This window comes from Ptychodera flava, unplaced genomic scaffold, assembly GCF_041260155.1.
Source record: "Ptychodera flava strain L36383 unplaced genomic scaffold, AS_Pfla_20210202 Scaffold_32__1_contigs__length_2955704_pilon, whole genome shotgun sequence".
NCBI lineage: Eukaryota > Metazoa > Hemichordata > Enteropneusta > Ptychoderidae > Ptychodera > Ptychodera flava.
In genome coordinates, this window is record NW_027248354.1 from 1,847,920 (window position 1) to 1,870,795 (window position 22,876).

At 36.5% G+C, this 22,876-nt stretch overlaps 1 long non-coding RNA gene across 1 annotated transcript; it reads right to left on the reverse strand.

Moving 5' to 3' along the window:
* Nucleotides 1-5,943: 5,943 nt before the first annotated feature.
* Nucleotides 5,944-10,036, reverse strand: LOC139127491 (uncharacterized). The gene is made up of 3 exons (XR_011551020.1): nucleotides 9,803-10,036; nucleotides 7,720-7,794; nucleotides 5,944-7,310 (listed from the first exon to the last, which is right to left on the reverse strand). It is a non-coding gene; the product is annotated as an uncharacterized lncRNA (long non-coding RNA).
* Nucleotides 10,037-22,876: the final 12,840 nt, after the last annotated feature.

Sequence of the window (22,876 nt, forward strand, 5' to 3'; positions counted from 1 at the left end):
CAAAGCTCAATACGCTGATTTGTTCCAATTGATAATTTAGAAACTAACCCCATTGTTTTTTGAGCAGGAAGCATGACAACAATACCTAATGTTTTGTGTTTTATGATCTCAGAGACATCGCCAATGACTGTATCAGTAGCAGGTATACATGTTTTTATTCCTGTAAGTCTGTCATATGCTATTGCATTGTGGTCATCAACAAGTCTGTTCTCGCAATAAAGATGTACTGTCGACTCATCAATAGATGAAGTTTTTTTATCAACACTGACTATTCGAGTTTGCAGAACTTTTATGTCGTGAGATGTATGCTTTCCCTCACGTATACGGTTGAGTAATTTAGCAAAATTCTGGTCATCTTTTTGCCTCATAATATCTGTTAATTCAAACATTTTGAACAGGTCTTTCCAGATGTTGACAGCCAACGGCCCATAATCATGTTAAGGTCGTTAAATATCCAACCATCAAAGACAGGTTTTAATTGATATAAGTCGCCAAAGCTAACAACGCTGACACCACCAAAGATTTTATTGTTGGCCATTATCTGTTGTAGTCTGAGATTGATATAATTTAACATACCATTACCAACCATGGAGATTTCATCTATGAATATGACTTTTAAGTTCCTGTATTTTGCTTGTAGAGTATTAAGTCTTTCTGATGTCAGAGGTCTATAATGAAAACCTTGGGATGCAGGAATTTGAAAAGCTGAATGAATTGTAGTACCCTTAATGTTGTAAGCAGCTTTTCCAGTAGGTGCAACTAGTAATAAGTGTATGTTGTCAGGATTTTCACCAGGAAGATTTGAAAGATATTTTAAAAGTACTTGATACAATGATTTGAGAACAAGAGATTTCCCTACACCAGCGCCACCTGTTACAAAAATATTTAACGGCTCTGTCCTCGTTTTCATCCAATGTACTATGTGATAGAATATTTCTTTTTGTTTCTTGTTGAGTTTCTGTAAAAGTGGATATAATTCATTATCAGCCATTTGTGGTTGTTGAAGATCTTCAATAATGGGATTATTTGTACTGATGCCAATGTCCTGTCCAATGTCATATTTAGAATGACTCTCATCACATGGTGCAAACATACTCAATGTGTCACTTGGCCTTGATCCTTCTAAAATGTCTTGATGTTCCTGATGTTGTGTATTTGGAGCAACATTATCAAACATATCAATGGCTGTGTTTTGTACTGCTTCAATAGCTTGATCTAATTCCTGAGCATTTTTATTGTACTCCTTTTCTTTAGAATCTACTTCAAATTTCACTTGCATGTAACGATCATAGTATGTTTTGCACCCTGCAAGGAGTTCATTTTCATTTCGCCAAGGATAAAACAACATTATTAACTCTCTGTAATGATTTTCTTTGTCTTTTTCCCTATGGAAACGAACATATCTAATAACTTTACTTTTGGTGCGTTTTTTATACACAAGGCCACGTATCTGATATATTGTGTTGTTTTCATCATCATCATCCTCTTCATCAGTTTTGTAGAAGTCATCATTATCTTGATAATGATCTTGCGGGTTATCTTTTAACTTTTGAAAACTGTACCATGCTGCCACGTCTGCCAAGCACAATTTCTCAAGGGCTTTTGGGCGCCTCTCATATTTTTTCAAGATGCTATCACTTTCTATGTCAGTAGCATTTGGACGCATGTTTTGTATGTCATCAAGAGGTTTCAATAGGATAACTCTATCATCAGGGGGTGATGTGTTAATAAATGTGAAGCCGCGTGAAGCTCTTCTTAGTCTCATTTGCATAACAAGGTAAACAGCTTCTTGAGCACTAACTTCAACATGATTAAGGAATTTGTTTCCTATATGCCTGACACTTTCTCTGATATCATGACATCCTTCCCTTGCTTCTTCCACAGCTCTACTGAGCAAATTACTCATTCCACGTTGAGCTTTACCAATGTAAGATGCGATGTACATGGCACATGCATATGGATCAAGAATGAATTGAATGTCCATGTTTGCTCTCCAAGCTTTGAGTAGGGTTTCATTGTAGCTGTTAATTCTTATTTCATTTGGTGACCTCTTGAGGAATATTTTGTCTGATGTTAGAGATGACTGTATTGCATTAATATAGGTTTGTTCATCAAGTTGTAGTTTATTTAAGAATTCAGAAAAAGAAAGAGTTTCTCCAAATTGTAAATCAGTAACAACAGTCTTGATATTTTCATAGTGCCTTTGAAGGATCTGTTCTTTGCTTTCATCAGTATCAATTGGCAATGGCTGCAATATCATTGTTCTTGGCATAGGTGGCACAGGAAATCCAAATCTGCAAACACATTGGCCTTTTTCTTACAGGTTTTTGCATGTCTGTGCATTTGATAATTTATCATTCAGCGAAGGATTCATTACTGGTATCATTTGAACATGTAATATACTGATCTCTGAATTGTGTGATGTCATCATCACTATTTTCACCATATTGTGGTGCATCTTTAATCCATACAAGCATGTGTATATGTGGTGATCCTCTTTGTTGGAATTCCACTCTGTAAAAGTAATCGTGTATTTCACCAATTGGATGATGTGAGCTCATTAGGAAATCATGCATAAATCGTTGAAATGAATAGTCAAAGTGTCGAGCACACGTAACAGGGTCAGATTTTATCAAATCAGATTTTGTATTCCAAGACATGTTCAATACATCGTCATCTGTGTATTCCTTGTTGTGAACTGTCCTTCCAAGAATTTCAATAGATGTATCCATTTAGATTCTGCTGATGAAAATGACATGAAAATGTTGGAATACCAAGTTGACGTATCATGGCAAATATATCTTTCTTTGCACTCTCCCAGTATGGTGGTGAACCTCTAAGTGTCTTCAACACTCTGAATCCCTCATCAAGTCGAACAATTTATCAACATTTTGTGGTGATTGAAGCTCACCAGCTGTTAATTTGCGGCCCTTCAGATTACATTTTCGCAAACATAATGTTGCCTTGTCTTTAATCTGCTTGATTTGTAATTTTTTTAGTTTAAAGAAAATGTTAGGCATCGACTTTGCAACTCTCCTATCTTTGTGTCGAAGTTCCCATTTACACAATGTACTATATAATACAGGGACTACGCGTTTCTTTTGTCTGGGTTGACCACAATATATTGTTGGAAATGAGAGCTCCTCAGAATATTTGTCTTGAAATATTCCTAGTGGTTTATTGTTCTCGCCTGGTGCATAACAAACTGCGCCATCAGAGTCTGTGTGCTGATCATATAAAGGTGATAGCATTGTATCCAATGTGCCAGCAGGATGATCTTCCAATTTTATTTCTTCAGTCCAATTATCATCATCATCATGATTATTACTGTCATTATGTTTACATGTTTGTTTGTCAGACATGTGAGAATAATCATGATCGTCATTTTCCTCACAAAATTCCTGCCAATTGTGGTTTCATCCTTTCTGCAAACAACCCAATCTGTCGATATTGTAATCAGTTTCTGCTTTATATAAGGGGCTATTTTTAACTAACCAATTAGCTGCTTGTAAGACTTTCACTGGTCTGACATTCTCTACCTGATAGGCATGACTATAGCTAATCTTTCTTTTAAATTTGACAGGTATTGTCTGCGATTCATTTAAAGTTCTAGGTAATGTAGAGACAGTAGTTGATACATCAGCTATAACATTGACTATGTTACCTCTGAGACTAACTTGTCTACCTCTTGGCAATTCTCTTATTTGCATGAATGGAATGCGTAAGGCAACAAGTCTTTCTTCTAGTGGATGTAACTGTAACTCGGGGGGAATTAATGGAAATGACATGTTATTGGCCACAGAACAAGGAGGCAACTTTGACTCTTTTAAATATGAATAGCAAGTTTTACATAATGGTGCCATATCATTATCTGTAGCCTGAGATGATGCAAAGGTGTTTAACTTTTCTTTAACATTATTGTAGTTCAAAACACTTTCTCTGTACCACAGCTGTTGGCAGCACACACATACAAAATTTGGGCCATTCTGAACTGCACCGTGAAAAATTTGTATCAGCTCTTTAATAGATTTGGCAGCACTACATCTTCTGTTGTTTAGTTTGTTTAATCTATCTCTCATTTGCTCTCTCTCTATATGATTTATCAGTTCTTTTAATACTTTTAATATTGGCATCTCTGATCTTTTTGCTTTCCCTGAAGACCTGGTCAGTTCTCTTCGTCTTTTTAGCATTAGCATTTCTTTCCCTTTCAGTTTGTCTGTACTCATCATCAGACCTTCTCAATTTCATTGATGTCCTGTTTCTCTTGTTTTCAGTTTGTTTATACACATCATCAGCTCTCATAGTTTTCTTAGCATTGACATCTCTTTGCCTTTCAGTTTGTCTGTACAGTTCATCAGCTCTCATAGTTTTCTTAGCATTGACATCTCTTTGCCTTTCAGTTTGTTTATACACATCATCAGCTCTCATAGTTTTCTAGCATTGACATCTCTTTGCCTTTCAGTTTGTCTGTACAGCTCATCAGTTCTCATAATTTTCTTAGCATTGACATCTCTTTGCCTTTCAGTTTGTCTGTACAGCTCATCAGTTCTCATAATTTTCTTAGCATTGACATCTCTTTGCCCTTCAGTTTGTCTGTACAGCTCATCAGTTCTCATAATTTTCTTAGCATTGACATCTCTTTGCCTTTCAGTTTGTCTGTACAGCTCATCAGTTCTCATAATTTTCTTAGCATTGACATCTCTTTGCCTTTCAGTTTGTCTGTACAGCTCATCAGTTCTCATAATTTTCTTAGCATTGACATCTCTTTGCCTTTCAGTTTGTCTGTACAGCTCATCAGTTCTTATAATTTTCTTAGCATTGACATCTCTTTGCCTTTCAGTTTGCCTGTATGCTGGATCAGCTCGTTTATTTTGCTTGGCTGTTAAATCTCTTTGCTTTTCGCTTTGCCTAAACTCTATTTGTTCTCTCTTTTCTCTCTTGGCAATCATGTCTCTCTGTTTCTCTATTTCTCTATAATTTACACAATGTTCATTTTGCGCCATAGAAGATTTCTCTGTTTGTACTGGTCCAAAACTGTTTACATTTATTGCTTGTGACAAATTTTGCTCTGTGCTTTGCAGAAAGTCATAGTGACCACTATCAATTTCTCCTTCAACACGGATTGCATGATACAAAAGATGTATACTTACAGAAGAATTACCAACAGTCTCTAATGGTTCACTTAAAGTGTCAAGATGAACTGCAATATTAATGTTATATGCAAGCGCTGCAGCATTATTTCAATGTCCCCTCCATAAGTTGCATTACCTGGTTCAGATCTGGACATATACTGCCTATAGTCATCTTGAGAGACAATATGCCATGTTTCATATTCACCTTTAATTGGATCCTCATATCTGTCCCAATGTTCAATTACATAGTCAACAGTATGTACTCTTATTGCATGATGATGATCTTGTGTCCCATAGAGTCCTAGACTTATAGCACGGAACAAGCAATTACCATCACCTTCGACATTGACCTTTGTGTAACATCTGTGAGGAGTCTGCAACTGTCTTTTTCGTTGCATGTACAATTTACTTCTTTCATTTTTTGCTTTTATGCTCAGTTTTTTTACTCTCATTGTAGTTTTATAGTAACATTGTGTTATGGGTGTGCTTAATATTATAATAAGTTCTTAAAGTCAATTCAAGCACTTGTATAGGAAGAAAAATTAATAATTTGACTGATGTTGCTTATTGCTTCCTTGATTTCTTCTGATGTTATGAAAAGTGAAACCTTAAAAGTTGAAGTATTGATGAAAGAATGATTGTGTTTGTTGAGATTGTAGACTATGAATGTGTTATTGCCTGTCAATATTGTGCAGTTTAGACGTTGAACCCTTTCACTACAAAATTTAGGTCCAACTTTATTGGGGAAGCTGGACCTAGACAGAAAAAAGCAGTTAAAAGGGTTGTCAGTTATAAGTAGACAATGATAGAATGTGGTATGACTGTTCTTGTTTATTATGAAGTAAATGAATGCCAATTTTCAGAAATTGTAGAGAAATGTCAGTCTTCCTTATATATTCAGAACGCTGAAGTAATTCTATTTGATTGCAAATAATCTGCCTGTAAACAATACTCTTGTTTCCTATCAGGAAGTAAATGATAGAGCACTAACTTGTGTGCTGTTAAATATTCACGGTATAATTTCACAATGTACACTGACACAAAGTAATATCATAGACAGAGTGGCAACACTTGCGTGCCTTTTGTTCCATGGTCGTCTCAGTAGACTATTGGCTTTTCATATTAAAATGAGCTTAAAAGGTGTTAAACTTTTTGGAGGCTTGGTTTGTGGTTGATAATTACACGAGATTATGCGAAACATACGACGAGATGGCATCGTACTGCCAGTCGCGTAGCAACCATAGTTACTTTGTGAGCTTTCAGGCCAGAAACACTGCCTCACGCCAATCAAAACATAACACGCCAGCAGTTTCATAAACATGTCCTTTCTTGGCGCACGTGTAAAAGACAGTATGACTGAACGTAAACCATTGAGTAAAACCAGACAGTATCGATAAAAGACTTTCAAATTTGGTTCAAACACAGTCATATATATTCATAAAAATATGAGAGGAATTTTTAAAACGGTAACACCCACTTTCCTGAAGCTCAAAACACTCCTGTTTTCGTCAGCACATCAATTCCGATCAGCACCACACGACAACAACAACACAAGCTTTGTCGAACATACTTTCGCTTAACAATTGGTGAAAATCCGAAAATTACCGAAGGGTGCATGGTCGGCACTCTTCGGAAAAGAGAGCCAAGAGCTTCGTGAGGCGAGGCAAACATGGATTGCTTACGTAACCGCTTCACGCCTTAAACAATAGCTGTTGCCACTCTGTCTATGATATTACTCTGTGACACTGAGTAAGACAAAGACAAAACTTTACTGCCTTATTTTTTTCTTCTGCAAGCTAATACTGAATATTATCAATGTCAAATCAGTTGTGATCTAAATGCGAAATTAACCACAACAGTGTTTGCTCAAAGTACTGTCAGCAATGTTGTAACCAATGCTTGTTGACTATCAATTGTGATCTTGAACGCGCCTTTACAGGCATTCTGTACCGTCTATGGGCAACTGTGCCTCTTATAGGCAAGTGATTGTGTTGTACCCCTTTTGGCAAGCTATTGTTTGCGCCTCCTATGGGCAAATGATTATTGCGCCTCCTATGGGCAAGTTATTATTGCGCCCTTCCTATGGGCAAGTTATTATTGCGCCTCCTGTGGGCAAGTTATTGCTGTGCCTCCTATGGGCGAGTGAATTTCACCACGTATATGGCCTCCTGGTATAATCTGTTAAAGAAACAAACAATCAAAGTAAGACATCCATTGCATCCTGTTAAATATACATATTTGTACCGGTGAAAAAATTGGCAAAAAAGATGAATTTGATGTTTTACAACATGTAAAGAACTTATTCCATTTTTTTCATGGAAATTATTGACCAACAAGTTCATCATTGATGACACGACACCATTCCTACAAAGGCAAGTTTGCATGACATTGGTCCAGGTATGTCAGACATATCTTTGTGAATGGCCACAAAAATGTAACATAATGGCTGCCTGATGACATTGATAGTATCAAAGAACAAATTGAAATCGGTTTGGGCATGTCTGAAATATCTACCTAGATGCCTGAATGCACACACAATGAAAAGCTGCATGGACTAACCAAGAATGGCAAAAGTGAATGAACTCACACAAAAAAATATGTGGATTTAATTGGAATGTCCTAATGAATGCCCTGTGGTGATGTAATCATCAATAGACCACTTCTGCAAATGAAAAAAAACATAACACCAAGGATTAAAATGACCACTGTCATAAATTGTGTTGACTCCATGAAGTGCCATATAATTTACTAGAACAGTGATACAACATTATCGAAAGCTCTGTTAACATTTGTCACACATCTTCCATGTCCAACAATCTCTTCAAATAGCTATCTTAATGTTTTTGATGTGTGTATGACATGTCATTTTGTTTTAATGAAATATAAGGGCAACACACGGATGTAAATCTCATCAAATTAAGGTTTATCTTTTAGGACCCATTTAAACCTCATTAGTTCACTCATAGAGTACCTTTTCATGAATAATAAATGAATTCATGGTTATCATCACTTTGTCCTGTGACATTTCATCACATTACCATTTTGTCCTCATAATGATTCATTCAACACTCAAAGCTGGATAAGAAAGGGCACTAAAATTAATCTGCATATTACTAAACTTGTGTAATTTTTTACAAGCTGTACTTTAGAAAATTGTCAAAATTTACAGGATGGAAAGTCAGGAAATCTCCACACTACACACACACACTAATTGATCAGTTCCTACCAGCCGACAGGCTTTATTGATCTATCAACAATTACAGTGGTGGCCTACTCACAGGATCTTCCAAGCAATATTTGTCTGGAAGTTATGAATATGATGAATAAATGTCATTTTTTCATTATACAAGCCTTCCCACCTATGGGTGGACCATTTGATATCCTGGGGGGGGGGGGGGGTCTGGAAGATTTTTGGGGGCATTTTACATTCTTATTCGCTTTTGATGGTAACGCATTTTCCAAGCAAAGTCTTTGCCACTGAGTACCAACCATCGAAATTCAGTAGCTTGTCCCACATTATAGGAAACTAAAAAAGTATGTAAATGATCAGACATATTATTATGACGATATCATGAAAATATTACCTGAAACCCTTTCGGAGCACCACAACAGACCCTATACACAAACAATAATAGTAACTATTCATCATTGCTACCAGTGTACCTAGAATATCCATGTCCCCGCGACATCTACGAGAACGAAAACTATTGCCCAATCTAAAATCCCTAACCCTAATCTATGGCTTTGCCACGACAAAATTAGGTGCCACGACAAAATTAGCCTATCCAGCCTATGACTCTCGTCGATTGTCACAAAACAATCTTTACGTGGACTATTTTTATGAAATAGTAATAACATTGACACCAGTCAAGTTGTTATTCTTCGTGCAGGACCTCTCGTGTACGCTAAGGGATACGCTGTCGGGCCGGACCCACGTGGGTTTTGGAGACAGTGCAGCGTACACAGAAATCTACCCGACCTAGCTAGCTCTGCGTACCGTGCTGTGTGTTTCAGGTGTTACACGGCCCCACCACATCTAATGGATGAATTCTACAGAGGAGCCAGCGTAGCTGACATTGGCGCACGCCAAGAAAACATTTAATCACAGAACAGTGAAGCGTAAAGTAATGGATTCTTTCAATCATGATACAGACTTTTTAAGGTTTGTGACAGAGGGCCTTGTCTGCCTTCTTACAATTAAGCAACTACAGCTGTCATCTCTGAACAGTCGACCCCAACCAAGACTAACTTTATAATGAGCCAACAAACGTGCGCCAGAAAATCTCAAAAGCCGTTGCTCAAAAAATATGGGTCTAAATGAATACAAAGGATTTGGAAGACCTCATTAGACTAGATGAAAGATGTGATGATGTAGATGATAGTGGCGGGGCCGTGTAACACCCGAAACACACAGCAGGGTACGCAGGGCAAGAGCCGACCGTACAAATCTATGCCATGAAAAAGTCAAGTTCGGAACTACAGCTCCCAGTCGCGATCGAGTCACAGTCGCGCTCCTTCTCAATTCTTTTGATGCATGTACCGTACTATTCACTTTCTCAACCGTAAAACTCAAAGCGTCCAAGTCAAATCGTGGTATCGAACAAAGGTGCATACATCAAATCACGACATAGAATCAACACATCACACACAAATTACTTTGAATTACTTACCGACACCACACCGACAGTCCATCAAAATCACGCTTCAGAATTTGTACAGCAAAAAGCCGGATAAGCGTACTCACAGCACAGAAAGGCTGTGGAGACAAGCGAAGAACTATTTGCTCGTTATGATACGACGGTATAACTTGATTTACGCGACGATGGCGGGGAGACGAAATGTACAAGTACAGTAAGTGCAGTAAGACTGGCTTTATGCCGCTAGGGTTTGTGGGTAAAATGTATCAGACATGCCGCTGTCAATACATACTTTTTTGAAAAAGATAAATTCATTACAACAAAGTTAAAAAACAAAACAAAACACATCTACATAACTGTGAATGTGTCAAGCGTTTGAACAAATTTAATCAATTAATTCTGTCAATACATACCTATTGAAGATGCCGTTGTAAAGCGCCCTCAACAGAAGGTGTGGTAATGCCTTTTTTTTATTTCACTGACAACAAAACCCCCATCAAATTAATTTCAGTTATGCCCATTTACCTAATTATGTATCCATATCGTACATTGATTGAACAGGTAATGTCATTGCACTGTTGCAACAGCCTACAAACGTTAACTTCACTCAGACCATTCATTTGTAAGTTATAACAAGTTTTAATAAAATACATATTTATGCAAATGAGGCTTAATTATGCAAGCCACACCCACCAAAAACTAATCAGTTCTTGCCATTTGCTAACTGAATCTATGTACCAGATTTGATTCTGATCTGATCAGCCGTTTTTGAGATATCGGACCAACAGACAGACAGACAGACAGACAGACAGACAGACAGACAGACAGACAGACACACAGACACACAGACAGACAGACAGACAGACAGACATCGCTGCGACATATGCCCACGTGTGTGAACACGTGAGCAAAAAAGAGACAGACAGACAGACAGACGGACAGACAGACAGACAGACAGAAATAGCTGCGACATATGCTCACGTGTGTAAAAACGTGAGCAAAAAAGACTTGTCAGGCTATGTGATAGGTGTACTATGCTTTCGTGCCAAGTATGGCAAATAAACATTACAAGAAGGATGACAGTTGATGTCACATTCTCTTTCACCAGGAAACATTTGTGCGACAGAAAGCTTCCCATCTCTACACAATAATTAACGGTGAAGACGGCGATTCAATATGGCGACCCGACAATGCGGCGACGTGTTTTCTTCATCAAAACATGTACAAAATATACCTTACCACATCACTGTTTTCAGGATTCGCTTGCTCTGAAAATGCACTGGAACATTGGTCGATTGCATCATTTGTCTCGTGCTCCAAGGAAATGATAGTTCTGTCAAAGGTCTACGTCCAACACAGCTACTAGCTACACTCAGAGGGCCAGTTTTCTGAAGGGTAGTTAATTTCGCCCAAAGCCATTTCAGAAATGACGAGCACTACGAATTCTTATTACTATACCTTATGAAACTTTTTGTTGTTTATCCTCAAACTGTTAACACGACGGACGTGGTATTTAGGGGGTCGAGGTGCAAAATTTTTACTCGTGTCGAGTGCGTAGTAATCGGTCTACTATCGCAGTATTCGGACGTCGTATTTGGAAAGTGATTAGGGGCTAAATGTTGATTTCAGAAATGACGAGCACTACGAATTCTTATTACCATTTCACAAATGACAAGCACTACGAATTCTTATTACCATTTCAGGAATGACGAGTACTATTAATTCTTATTACTATACCTTATGAAACTTTTGTTGTTTAACCTCAAACTGTTAACACGCGGACGTGGTATTTAGGGTGTCGAGATGCAAAATTTTTGACCCCGTGTTAAGTGCGTGGCAATCGGAAGGCTATCGCAGTATTCGGACGTCGTATTTGGAAAGTGATAAGGGGCTAAATGTTGATAATTTGAGACTTGAAAACCCCATCTTTCATTATCGATGTGTCAATTAAAAACCTGAATGTAAATATTTCGTCATGATTAGTTATGTTTAATAGACGACATAACCATATTTCGACGTGTTTGGCGCTTACCTACCGAACACATGGGCTGTCTCTATGCGTTGCTTTCGGCACCTTATATCGTATGTTCTGCCTGACTTCGCCAAATTTGTATAGCCCGAAATAGCTTCTACCAAACAAGCAATCCAAACCGGGATAGCAGTATCACTTCACTTAATATGAGGTCACTCAACTTGTAAAACGCAATCTTTACGGAGCGAGGTGAGTTGGACGAACAGCATGTGATTGAATGTCCGAAAACTGAGGTTGTCTAAAAACTGTCACGCTGAGTGTACTGTACTGCAGCTATAACATGTCATGCATTGAATCGAAACACTCATGTGCAGGATTGCTCAACTTTTTATAAAATAAATTAAACCTTGGAAAGTTCAAACCGAGACTGACACTGTCTTATTTCATACAAAGAAATTAAACGTACGTAGCCTCATTGTACTTTCAAATCTATCCTAGGCAATCTACTCGCGCTTTGTTCTTCAGAGTCAAAATCTGACTCTGGTTTGGAACCACTCATCCCGGATGCCTGGGGTAGCCTATGCGCCTTCAAGCTAATTTTCCTCGAAATCGCTTCCTGAATTCTGGTAAATACTGTCATCACTGGAAGCAACTTGATTAGTCCCTGCAGCTGGACCGCCGGTGTGGCTTCCTTGCCAGGTTTACTGGGCGTCTGTTAGCACTGTTTATGAGCTGTCTCTGAGCTGACTTTGTTTGTGGTCTAATTTATGCAAGGACCAATAAGTACACTTTCGTGACAAAAGCGTGGTACAAATGACGTCAATTGTAAAACTGTCAATCATCTGCTTGTCTACTTTCCGTTTCCAGTCTTTTGGTATGGCATTGATAATTCCAAACCATCGAAGCACAGATGGATTTGGAACTCCCATTTGTCTTACTTTTTCCAATGAAATAATTTTACCACTTTGATCAAATATTTGTCCAAATACACAATATTTGCCAGTACAAATTCTTTAAAGAACAGGGATTTCCCCTGAAATGAAATGTTTTGATTATTCCGATTATTTGGTCAAGTACACTTCCTTCATCATATTCTGCATTATCATTTACTTCCGACCAAACCTGTAACATACATCTGAGAACAAATAGAAAAATTCACAGATAATTTTAACACTAAAATTACAATTTAACAACATTTCTACCCCCATTCTCTCAAATTGTTTCATAACAATTCTTTGCCACGTTGTATCTTATACAAGAATCACAGAATCTTCTAATCCAATTAATACGCTGAGCTTTATAAATTGTTCTAATATCTGGCAAGGAGATTCCCCCTTGTTCTACAGTACCAATCATTATTTGTCGATAAATCTAATTAGGACTTATTATTTTTCCGAAGAAACTTATAAATCAAAGAATTAACCCTTTCCTAATCAATACATGATTTTCAATCATATTCATTACATACTGAATTCTAGAAATGACCATACTATGACAGAACCCCTTGACCGGTGAGTGCAAGTGCGCCGTACTAGCTGTATTTGCACGAGTGCAGCGGTGTATTCGGCGGCAGTCCTCTCACGAGTGAAGGGAATACACCGCAGCACGAGTGCATATACCGCTAGTACGGCGCGCGTGCACTCACAGGTCATGGGGCTCTGTTATTATTACATATGTTTTGTATTTTATTTGCATCATTTATCGAGAGAATCGACGATTAGTCGTGCGTACTACTTGTCTGTCAAAGCTTCAGGGCGACCCTGTGGAGTTATATAACATTGACATCACTGTAATTTAAATTTGCCACTTTATATTGATAATAACATTGACATGTACGCAGATGATTCAACCATAACTACCAGTGCAAAATGTATTCAAGAATTGAGACAACTTTGAACTCTGACTTAAATAATGTTAATAATTGGTGTAAGAATAATAGAATGGCCATTAATTGTGACAAGACAAAGACAATGATTGTAACAACGCAACAAAGACGTAGACATTTGAATAAACAAACTTTAGACTGTAATCTTGGTGAAACGGAATTGCAAGCAGTACACTGTGAAAAGATTCTTGGTACGCTTGTCGATGAAAATCTGTCATGGAAGCAGCACTGTGACAAGATTTTTAAAAAGTAAATAGTAATGTTGCTTTGCTCAAGAGAATAAGACAGTTTTTACCTATGAATATAAGAAAACTTTTTTATAATAGCTATATTTAACCACACTTGGATTACTGTTGTCATTTATGGGGAGCATCACCGTTTAGGAGAGCATCACCGTTTATGAAGGTTGCATAAGATTCAGAAACGTGCTATCATAGTTATGTGTGATGCAAGGTATAATGCTTCGACCGAGCATTTTTTCTAAACAATGCATATAATGCCATTACCAGATAGAATAGTTTATAAGAATGTTTGTATGGTTTTTAAATGTTTAAATAATCTTGCACCGCAATATATGACAAGTCTTTTTTACCGAAATTGATCATAAAAGAGTTACAATATCCAAGATGCAAAAATTGTTAATGGTTCCTGCAACAAATAAGGATTTTTTTCGAAAAGGGTTTACTGTAAATAGTGCCAATCAGTGGAATAATGTCCATTTAAAATAAGATCTAGTAACTCATTAAGCAGTTTTAAAACTGCCTACCTGAAAGCTTATTGGGTATAATTTTTTGTGTTTGTAAGTTTTAGTTTTCTTGTTAAATTTGTTTTGTTATCTAGTGTGATTGTGCATTTTTTTCCTCCTGTGTGCAGGTGGTGACTCCTGGCCACCTTTATGTGCATTGTATTGTTCTAGCTTTGTTAGTCATGTTTCATGTTGTTCTGCTTTGTATCAGTTTGTATGTTCATTTGAGGGCCCTGGGGAAGATAAGCATCTTTACTGAAGCTTACCAGGCTACCCTCGTTTAACAAGGTTTAATAAAATAAAATAAAAATAATGAGGCACGAATCAGCTTTCAATTTTCATTGGTCAACGCTGCCACACCTTCTATTTTTAATTGGCTAAACTATTGTCTACTTGTTTATCAAGATGACGTAAGAGGAACGTCGAAGGGCTGGCACTCTGCTTGCGATCTCTCACATGTACACATACGTAGCAACATGCCATAGATAGCCAAATGAAGAGAACTTTAAAGATGGAACGCTTTTGATTTTTTTACATGTTGAGCTCGATTTTTTTCTAAATGATCGATACAAATAACTGTTTGAAGATTTTTACGGAAAATTTAAGAGTAAGATACGGCAGATGTAACTTGTCGAACGATCAAACTTTAGTGTTTACAGTGGCACACAAACGTTCACTGTTATCAGTAGCATGTAGGACGCACAAGCACAGAATAAACTGCATGCAAAAGTGACATTCTATTACAAACAGGGAATGTCCGGTGAGAAAACTACTGGCAAAAACGTTTCTGAAAATATTAACTGTTTTATTGGCTCCGCTGCGCCCGCTGTACATGTGTTTCGATGTATGAGAGCGGCCGTGCATTCATGGAGCTTTAAACGGACGTCGCCTGTTGTCAGTGTTTTTGCTTCGCTGACAAACAAAACTGCTCTTCCGGATACTAAAAATCATCCTCGCACTATAATAAGAACATGCAATTTCTTTGTCGTAGTATTTAATCTGTAATGTCATGCATTTTACTATAACGAGCACTGAACAAAAGTGAAGTGAAATCTTGTAGACGGTATTTTTTGTGATTACAAACAAACATAGATCCCGGTCAAAATTGTTAAATACTCATTAACATAAAGAAATGGCATAATGTTTTTGTATTGTGCTGCAGTGAAAATACCGATAGTAGCGCGCGCTTCGATGCAAGTAAACTGTGGTACATATGTAATAATGTTTCTTATTTGAATTTTTCCCAGAATAGTCAGGTCTGTACTTTCCCAAAAATGAGGTCGTTCGAGTTTTTCTCTAAAGGTTCTGCTAAATTCATATGGACAGCTCTTTCTCTATTGTATGAAATGGAAATTCCAACTACTTTAAGGTTCCAAGACAAGAAATTGGCCTTTTTAAGCTAACAATTTTCTAGTACTTAAGAAGCTCAGAACCCCCATAAATATATATTTTCAGAAAGCCTGGATATTGGTAACAGTTTGGTAACCATAGTGTCACAATAGTTACATAACTATCATTTGACAGGTAATTTTCATAACCATTCAAAAATCGGTTTTCCCTATCTTTGTTGAACGCTTTGAGATATGTGGCTGAAATTTGTGTGAGTGCAAGCTCTCTTAAGGATCTTCCAAAAAGTATCTCAGATTTTTCTAAACCTTCTTAAACAATTTTTATGCCAGAAAAACTTCCAGAGCAGTGAATTTTACCCTATTTGATTTCTTTAAATAGTCCTTCAAAAATCTAAGCAAGATATAAAACATCTGAGACATACTTTTTGGAAGAGCGTTATGACAGCTTGCATTCCAGCAACTTTGAGTCAGATATTTTGAAGTATTGAGACAAAACATAGGGAAAACTGATTTTTGAAAGGTTATGAAAATTATCTGTCACGTGATAGTTATGTAAATCATTTTGTCACTGTGGTTACCAAAATGTTCCCCAATATCAAGGCTTTAAGAAAATGTATAATTTACGGGGGTTTTGAGCTTATCAACTACCAGAGAATTGTAAGATTTAAAAAGTCAATTGCTTGTCTGGGATTCTTAATTGGGTCACCTGTCCACTTTACCTCCAAACGTTTATCTTTGCAGTTTTTCTTTCCCCCAAGCCACATAGATTCACTTTTATTCATATTTACTTTGAGACCTGAAACACTTGTAAATCTGTACATAATTTAAACAGATTTCTTGCAGAATTTACATCTTGTATAAAACAAGTCAGATCATCTGCAAATGAAGCATTTTTAATTTCTTCGATATGTACATCGATACCTTTTATATCTTATAGCCAGCACAAATAACATCGGTGATATAAATCTCCTTATCTGACTCCCCTGAATATTTTAAAATGACCTGTACTTGTGCCCTTATTTATGACACAACTTTCAATAATTTTATAACATGTTTTAATCCAAGTTATAAAACTCTGTTCAAAATTGAAGGTTTTTAGAACTTTAAACAGGTATGACCATTTAAGTGAGTCAAATGCTTTTTCTAAATCAACTGTTATTAAAATACCAGGAAAATTCATATCTTCAGTGTAATCAATCACCCCTTCAATGAGTCTCATTACATCACCAATGTATCTTTTTCTTACAAAAGTTGATTGAATTTCATGTATTGACACAGGAAGAATATTGTCCAACCTTTTTGCCAAATACTTTGTTACTATTGTCACGTAGCGTGGTTGTGATGTAGCTATTATCGGATACTATAAGAGACGGCAACGGTACACAGGAATACTCTAAGTCGTAGTACTTTATTCAGCTGAGTAACTCTAGTTACACGGTAAACTTCTATGACCTACACTGGTCGTCAGGGTCACGGTTGAACGTCGTCTCGGGGCGTCGTCGTTAAAGTGCCCGTAGACACGGTCCATCCACGGAGGGACGGTGTCCCCAAAGTTCTCCTAAACGGTGTCTGATGTTCTCTCCCTAACACACTGAGATGCAAAGTTTATATTGAGTGTCAGAAACTGCAAAGTCATGGGTCTATAATTAACTAAAAACAATCGGGTCTAAGGATCTGCAAAGTCATGCTCTTGGTTAAGTACAATGTCAACTTCAGGAGTTGAAACAATAAAAGGTCACGAAAACGAACACGGGAGATAACGTGCAGGGTTACTGTCGGTCATTACAGTCAAATCCAAAGGTTAAATTCTAAGCATTTGTATGGCTACGTCACACTATCGTATAATCAATATTTAATAGAGTTACAGGTCTCAAGTTACAAATATACCTTTTATCTTTCCTTTTTTTTTCAATAAGGGAAATAACACCTTGTCTTTGGGATGGTGAAAATTCACCATGTTCAAAAGAAGCAATAAGGAGTTCAACAAAAATGTTTTAACAAGTGCCCAAAATTGTGAAATAAAATTCACAAGTTATACCATCATTCCAGAAGTCTTATTTTTTCATGGATTTCAAGGCTATTAGTGCTTCATCTTCAGTAATCAGACCGAAACATGAATTTGACATTTCACCATCTGATTTTGGAATGTTACAATTATTTAGGAAAAACCTTCACTTTCTACCATATTCATTGCATTATGGTCAAGCTTAGGTGAATACAAGTTCTGATAAATATTCTTAATTTCCTGATTTATTTATCTAGTCACCCAATTTCAATTTCACCCCCCCCCCTCCTAGTAAGTTTATTTATTTGGCGTCTACTGCTATTATATTTTTCTAATTGCAGAAAATACTGGTATTTACCCCGTTTCCATCAAGTTACACCTTGACCTAGAGATTAATCCCTCTATTTTTGTCAACATCATTTTGAACATCATTGTGAACCTAATCAATTTCAGAAAAAGTTTCTTCACTGGGGGCATCACTCAGTTTCTTTTTAATGAACCAATTTCTGTTCTAAATCATTTATAATATATTGCGCTTCATTGCTTTCTTTTTTTATACTGTATTGACTGCTGTTTATTTCAATATTTCAGCCAGTCCAACTTGACTCGGGAATCCTCAATGCACAAACTTTCTCGAACCCATGACTTAAAATTATCCTCAATCAACTCTGTATAATCATTATCCTTCAGAAAGCTATTATTCAGTGTCCAATAAGATCGGCCTCTTATTGTTTCATTCCAACCCATTTCAAGGGTAATAGAAGAATGATCCAATAGTATGCGAGGCATTATATTTATATTATGGATATATAACTGTAAATTGTCACTGATTATAAAGTAGTCCAGTCTACTCTGTATTCAATCTGTTCTATACCTTTGCTAAGTAAAAGAATTGTTATCTAGATTTCTCACTCTCCAAATATTTACTAACTCAAATGATTCCATTATCTCTTTAAATATCTTACATAATGCTTCCAGGGTCTATGGTATCCCCCTATTCTATCTTTAAATTGGTCAAGCACAATATTATGGTCCATACCAAAATCATGTTAACATTTGGATCTTGTACAAAATTATTCATATTTACAAATCAATCTTTCAAAAACAACATGTGACTTTTTTCATCATTTGGTGCATATGAATTAACAAAAATAAATTTTCTGTGTGAAATGTCGATGTCAGTAATAATAAGTCGTTCCCCAGGATCGCTAACCACTTTGTTACATTAAAATCCATGCCATTAAATACAGTAAGAACTCCTTTACTGTTGCTGGAACAATGAGCAAACATTTTATGACCTTTCAATTGGGTAAAGCAGTATTTGGAGGTTTATTTTGTGCTGTGTGTTTCTTGTAGCAAAATTATGTTCGGATTTCTCTCAGATATCCCCTTAAATACTCTCTACATTTTTTGTACTGTCAAAGACGTTTAGTGTTCACACTTATAATTTCAATATTACATACAAAGATTTCTCACTCATTTAGTATACAATACACTTATGCAACATCTTATTTTGTAACCCATTTTGAAATATATACATTAAAAAGGCAAAAACAAAACAGCACAGAAAGAAAAGGCGAAAAAACAAAATAAACACTTCCTACCACAGTAGGAAGGCAAGTAAACGAAAACAAACAGAAAGGAAACAGAAAGGGGGAACAGGCAGAAAATGGAAACTCCCCAGCTGCACTCTAACATTACAATCCTTATGCATTTTTAAAGGCTTATGACATGATTTCCAAAGTTTATATTTTTCCCTTTAAAAACTCAGCTAGTGGACCTGTCTATGAATTGCATGTGTCAGTTCTGAAAGATGTGTGCGAAGAGCGAAATTTGACTCCTTTCTCATGACTGGTGATCAGGGGGTCTCTTTTCACCCGAGCCAGGCAGCGCTATTTGCATATTGACCAAGAGGTACAATCGTTTGTACCACGCTATTGTCAAGAAAGTATATTTAGCGGTCCTTGCACAAATTAGACCACAACTAAAGTCAGCTTTATAAACAGTGCTCAAAGACGCCTAGTAAACACTGGCAAGAAAGCCATACCGGCGGTCAAGCTGCAGGGAATTATCAAGTTGCATTCAGCGAGGATAGTGTTTGCCAGAATTCAGGAAGTGATTTCGAGGGAATTAGCTTGAAGGCGCATAGGCTACCCAAGGCATCCGGGACGAGTCTGACTCTGAAGAACAAAGCGCGAGTGTACAAAGTAATAGAATGCTCGGGACAGATATGAAAGTAAAATGAGGCTACGTTTCATTTCTTTGTATGAAATAAGACAGTATCAGTCTCAGTTTGAACTTTTCACGGTTGAATTTATTTTATAAAAAGTGAAGCAATCCCGCGCCTGAGTGTTTCGATTCAATGCACTGCATGTTGTAGCTGCAGTACAGTGCGATCAGTGTGACAGTTTTCGAACGACCTTGGTTTTCGGATATTCAGTCACGTGCTGTTCGTCGGACTCACTTCGCTCAATGATAGCGTTTTACAAGTTGTGTGACCTCATACTAAGTGAAGTGATACTGCTGTCCCGTTTTGGGTACTTTGTTAAGTAGAAGCTATTTCCGGATATACAAAATTGGCGAGGTTATACATACCATACACTGTAGAGTTCAGTGTTCAAGGATAGAACACCAATTAAACGCCCTTTTGTAACACTCTTTGAACGCGTCTTGACGTTCAGAAATTTAACACTATGTGTTCAACCAACGTTCAATTGTTGAACACACGTGTGCAGATTTTCAACACTATGTGTTCATCAGAAATTATATTGAACACCATGCTGTTTCATATCTGAACTCACGTTGCCCATGAAATGTGTTCAAAAATTGAACGCATTTACGCGTTCAAAGGCCTGTAACACTTTTAACCCATGGACGCCGTTCAACGATAAGTGTGTTAAAGGCTGGAACACATAATTGTGTTAAAGGCTAGAACACATTAAATGCACTTGTTGAACACCTAATTTTGAGCGTACAGGCGCAGTTCAAGCCTGTACATAACGAAACAGACCAATGGTATGCAGTTAAATTAATTTATTCTAAAAGTATACAAAACATATCTAGAGTAAAATACAATAATTTACTTTAAAATGGGCAAATAAACATTGTCACTTTATCTGTAAAGTGTGTCAGAGGAAAATATCAACAGTGTTGACATCCTCCTATCAAAAACATAAGCAAATAAAAAATCACCATCAACACTGTAGATGGTTTTAAAAAATGAACAAAGTAATGAAAAAAAGGTTTTACTTAAATGTTGTGGATTGCGTTTTATGTTCATACTTGTTTAAAATGTACAAAAATCATCTGAAAAAGCTCAAAATTTGGCTTACTTATTGTGTTGAAAACACGTTCATGTATGAAATGCATACTCCATTTTGTAAGATGGTTTCTTATAGACATTTCCTTTTGTATAGACAATTGTAAATTTTGCAGAAAAAAAGTTAGTCAAGGCTTCTCTAGTGCACATGGTATATAGTTGTCCACACTAAAGTAAACACCTGTCAAGATGCCAAAGTGTCACAGTAAGGCACAACTTGCAAAAAGGTGGTGAAAGTGGGGCCTTGGCAGTATAAAACCTATTTCCTTTTCCAAACATATCCTTCATAACAAAAAGGTTTGTTTGTTTGTAATATCTCTAAATAAACACTTAAAAAATAAATCGGTTACATTTTAAAAATCTACTTCTCAGAAATTAATAACATATCGTAATGACCTTTCAAATTCTGGTGTTCCCTGCTGTTAATTTTTATACCAATTTTTACCAAAAACGGTAATCATAACTTGAATATATCACATCCGGGTAGTCCCTTATATCTTAAAAATGTCTGAAATGTCTTCAATGTCTTAAAATGCAAAGTTGCAAATTTCTGCATAATTTGAACAATCTGAAAGAGGCTATCAGTAGAGATCTAATTCCTTAATATAATAGCTTTTCAGTGAGCAGTTTTGAAAAAGAGTTTTTAAAGATTTTTTGACCAAAATGACAAAAATGCCAGAAAAATAAAAAATTGAATATTTCATCACAACTAGCACAAATTGACTAAGGTCATTCTTAGGGACATGTTTACTAAATATTGAAGACGTCAGTAAAAGAGAAGAAGATTTTTGCCAAAAAAGCAAAATTGGCATCAAAAACATGAATCTGCATAATTTATCATAATTTGATCACATCTGATTAGGGTAATTCCTGGGGACCTGTAATCCAAATATTAAAGGATTCGTACAGGCTGTTTGAAGAAAAACCATGGATGTAGATATTTCAGGACGATGCTACACAACTACCTATTAAGCTAACAGTAAAGCTAAATACCAGTTGCTAAGATTAAGAGATGTGTTGAGCTACGATACAAAATAAAGTTTGGTTTGGTAGCAGGCTATGATAAGTAAATGTTACAGGGGCATAAGCTTTTAAAGACGTGAAGTCTCCTTCATCAGATACAAGGGGGAATGAAAAATTGAAGCAGAAGTGACAGAACATTCAGATTGAAAATTTCAGAAAATTCTGTAATTCAGATTGGACATTTTTACTCTAAATTTTCTGTCGTTTTCAGCTTTAATTCTTCATTCCACCCTTCATCTGATAAGGGAGACTACACGTCTGTGAAAGCTTATTCTCCGGCAACATTTAGTTGATCATAGCATGCTACCAAAGCTTAGATTAATTCAGAACAAAAATACAGAAACTTATCAAAATTCAGTTACTAACCTTTGAAGTTTAACACTACATTAGAGATGAACTGAGATTCTCAAGCTTGTTTCCAGACAGATACCTCTACACTCATCTTCTTCAAATTCTGTACCTTCAGTTTCTGTAATAACTCTTCAATTACCAGGTAAATCCAACTTTTCATATCCTGAAAAATATGCAACAACAGGTAATATGGCGAGATGAGACTTTAACTGAATGAAAAGGGGCTGATTAGGTTAAGGAAAAGGGGAGACTTTCATATACAGTACCTTTTTTCAATACTGTTACAAAATATTGGTTTCTTCTTGTTATCAAGTGATTAAAATAAAAAAACTCTCATACGCTGAAACAATACATTGTATATTCTACGGTGTTTAATTGATGTTTTACATGCTATTGTGTTCTCTAAAAGACATGTGTTAGCTGTGATTACGCAACGGTACTGTGCAAGGCGTATCGAT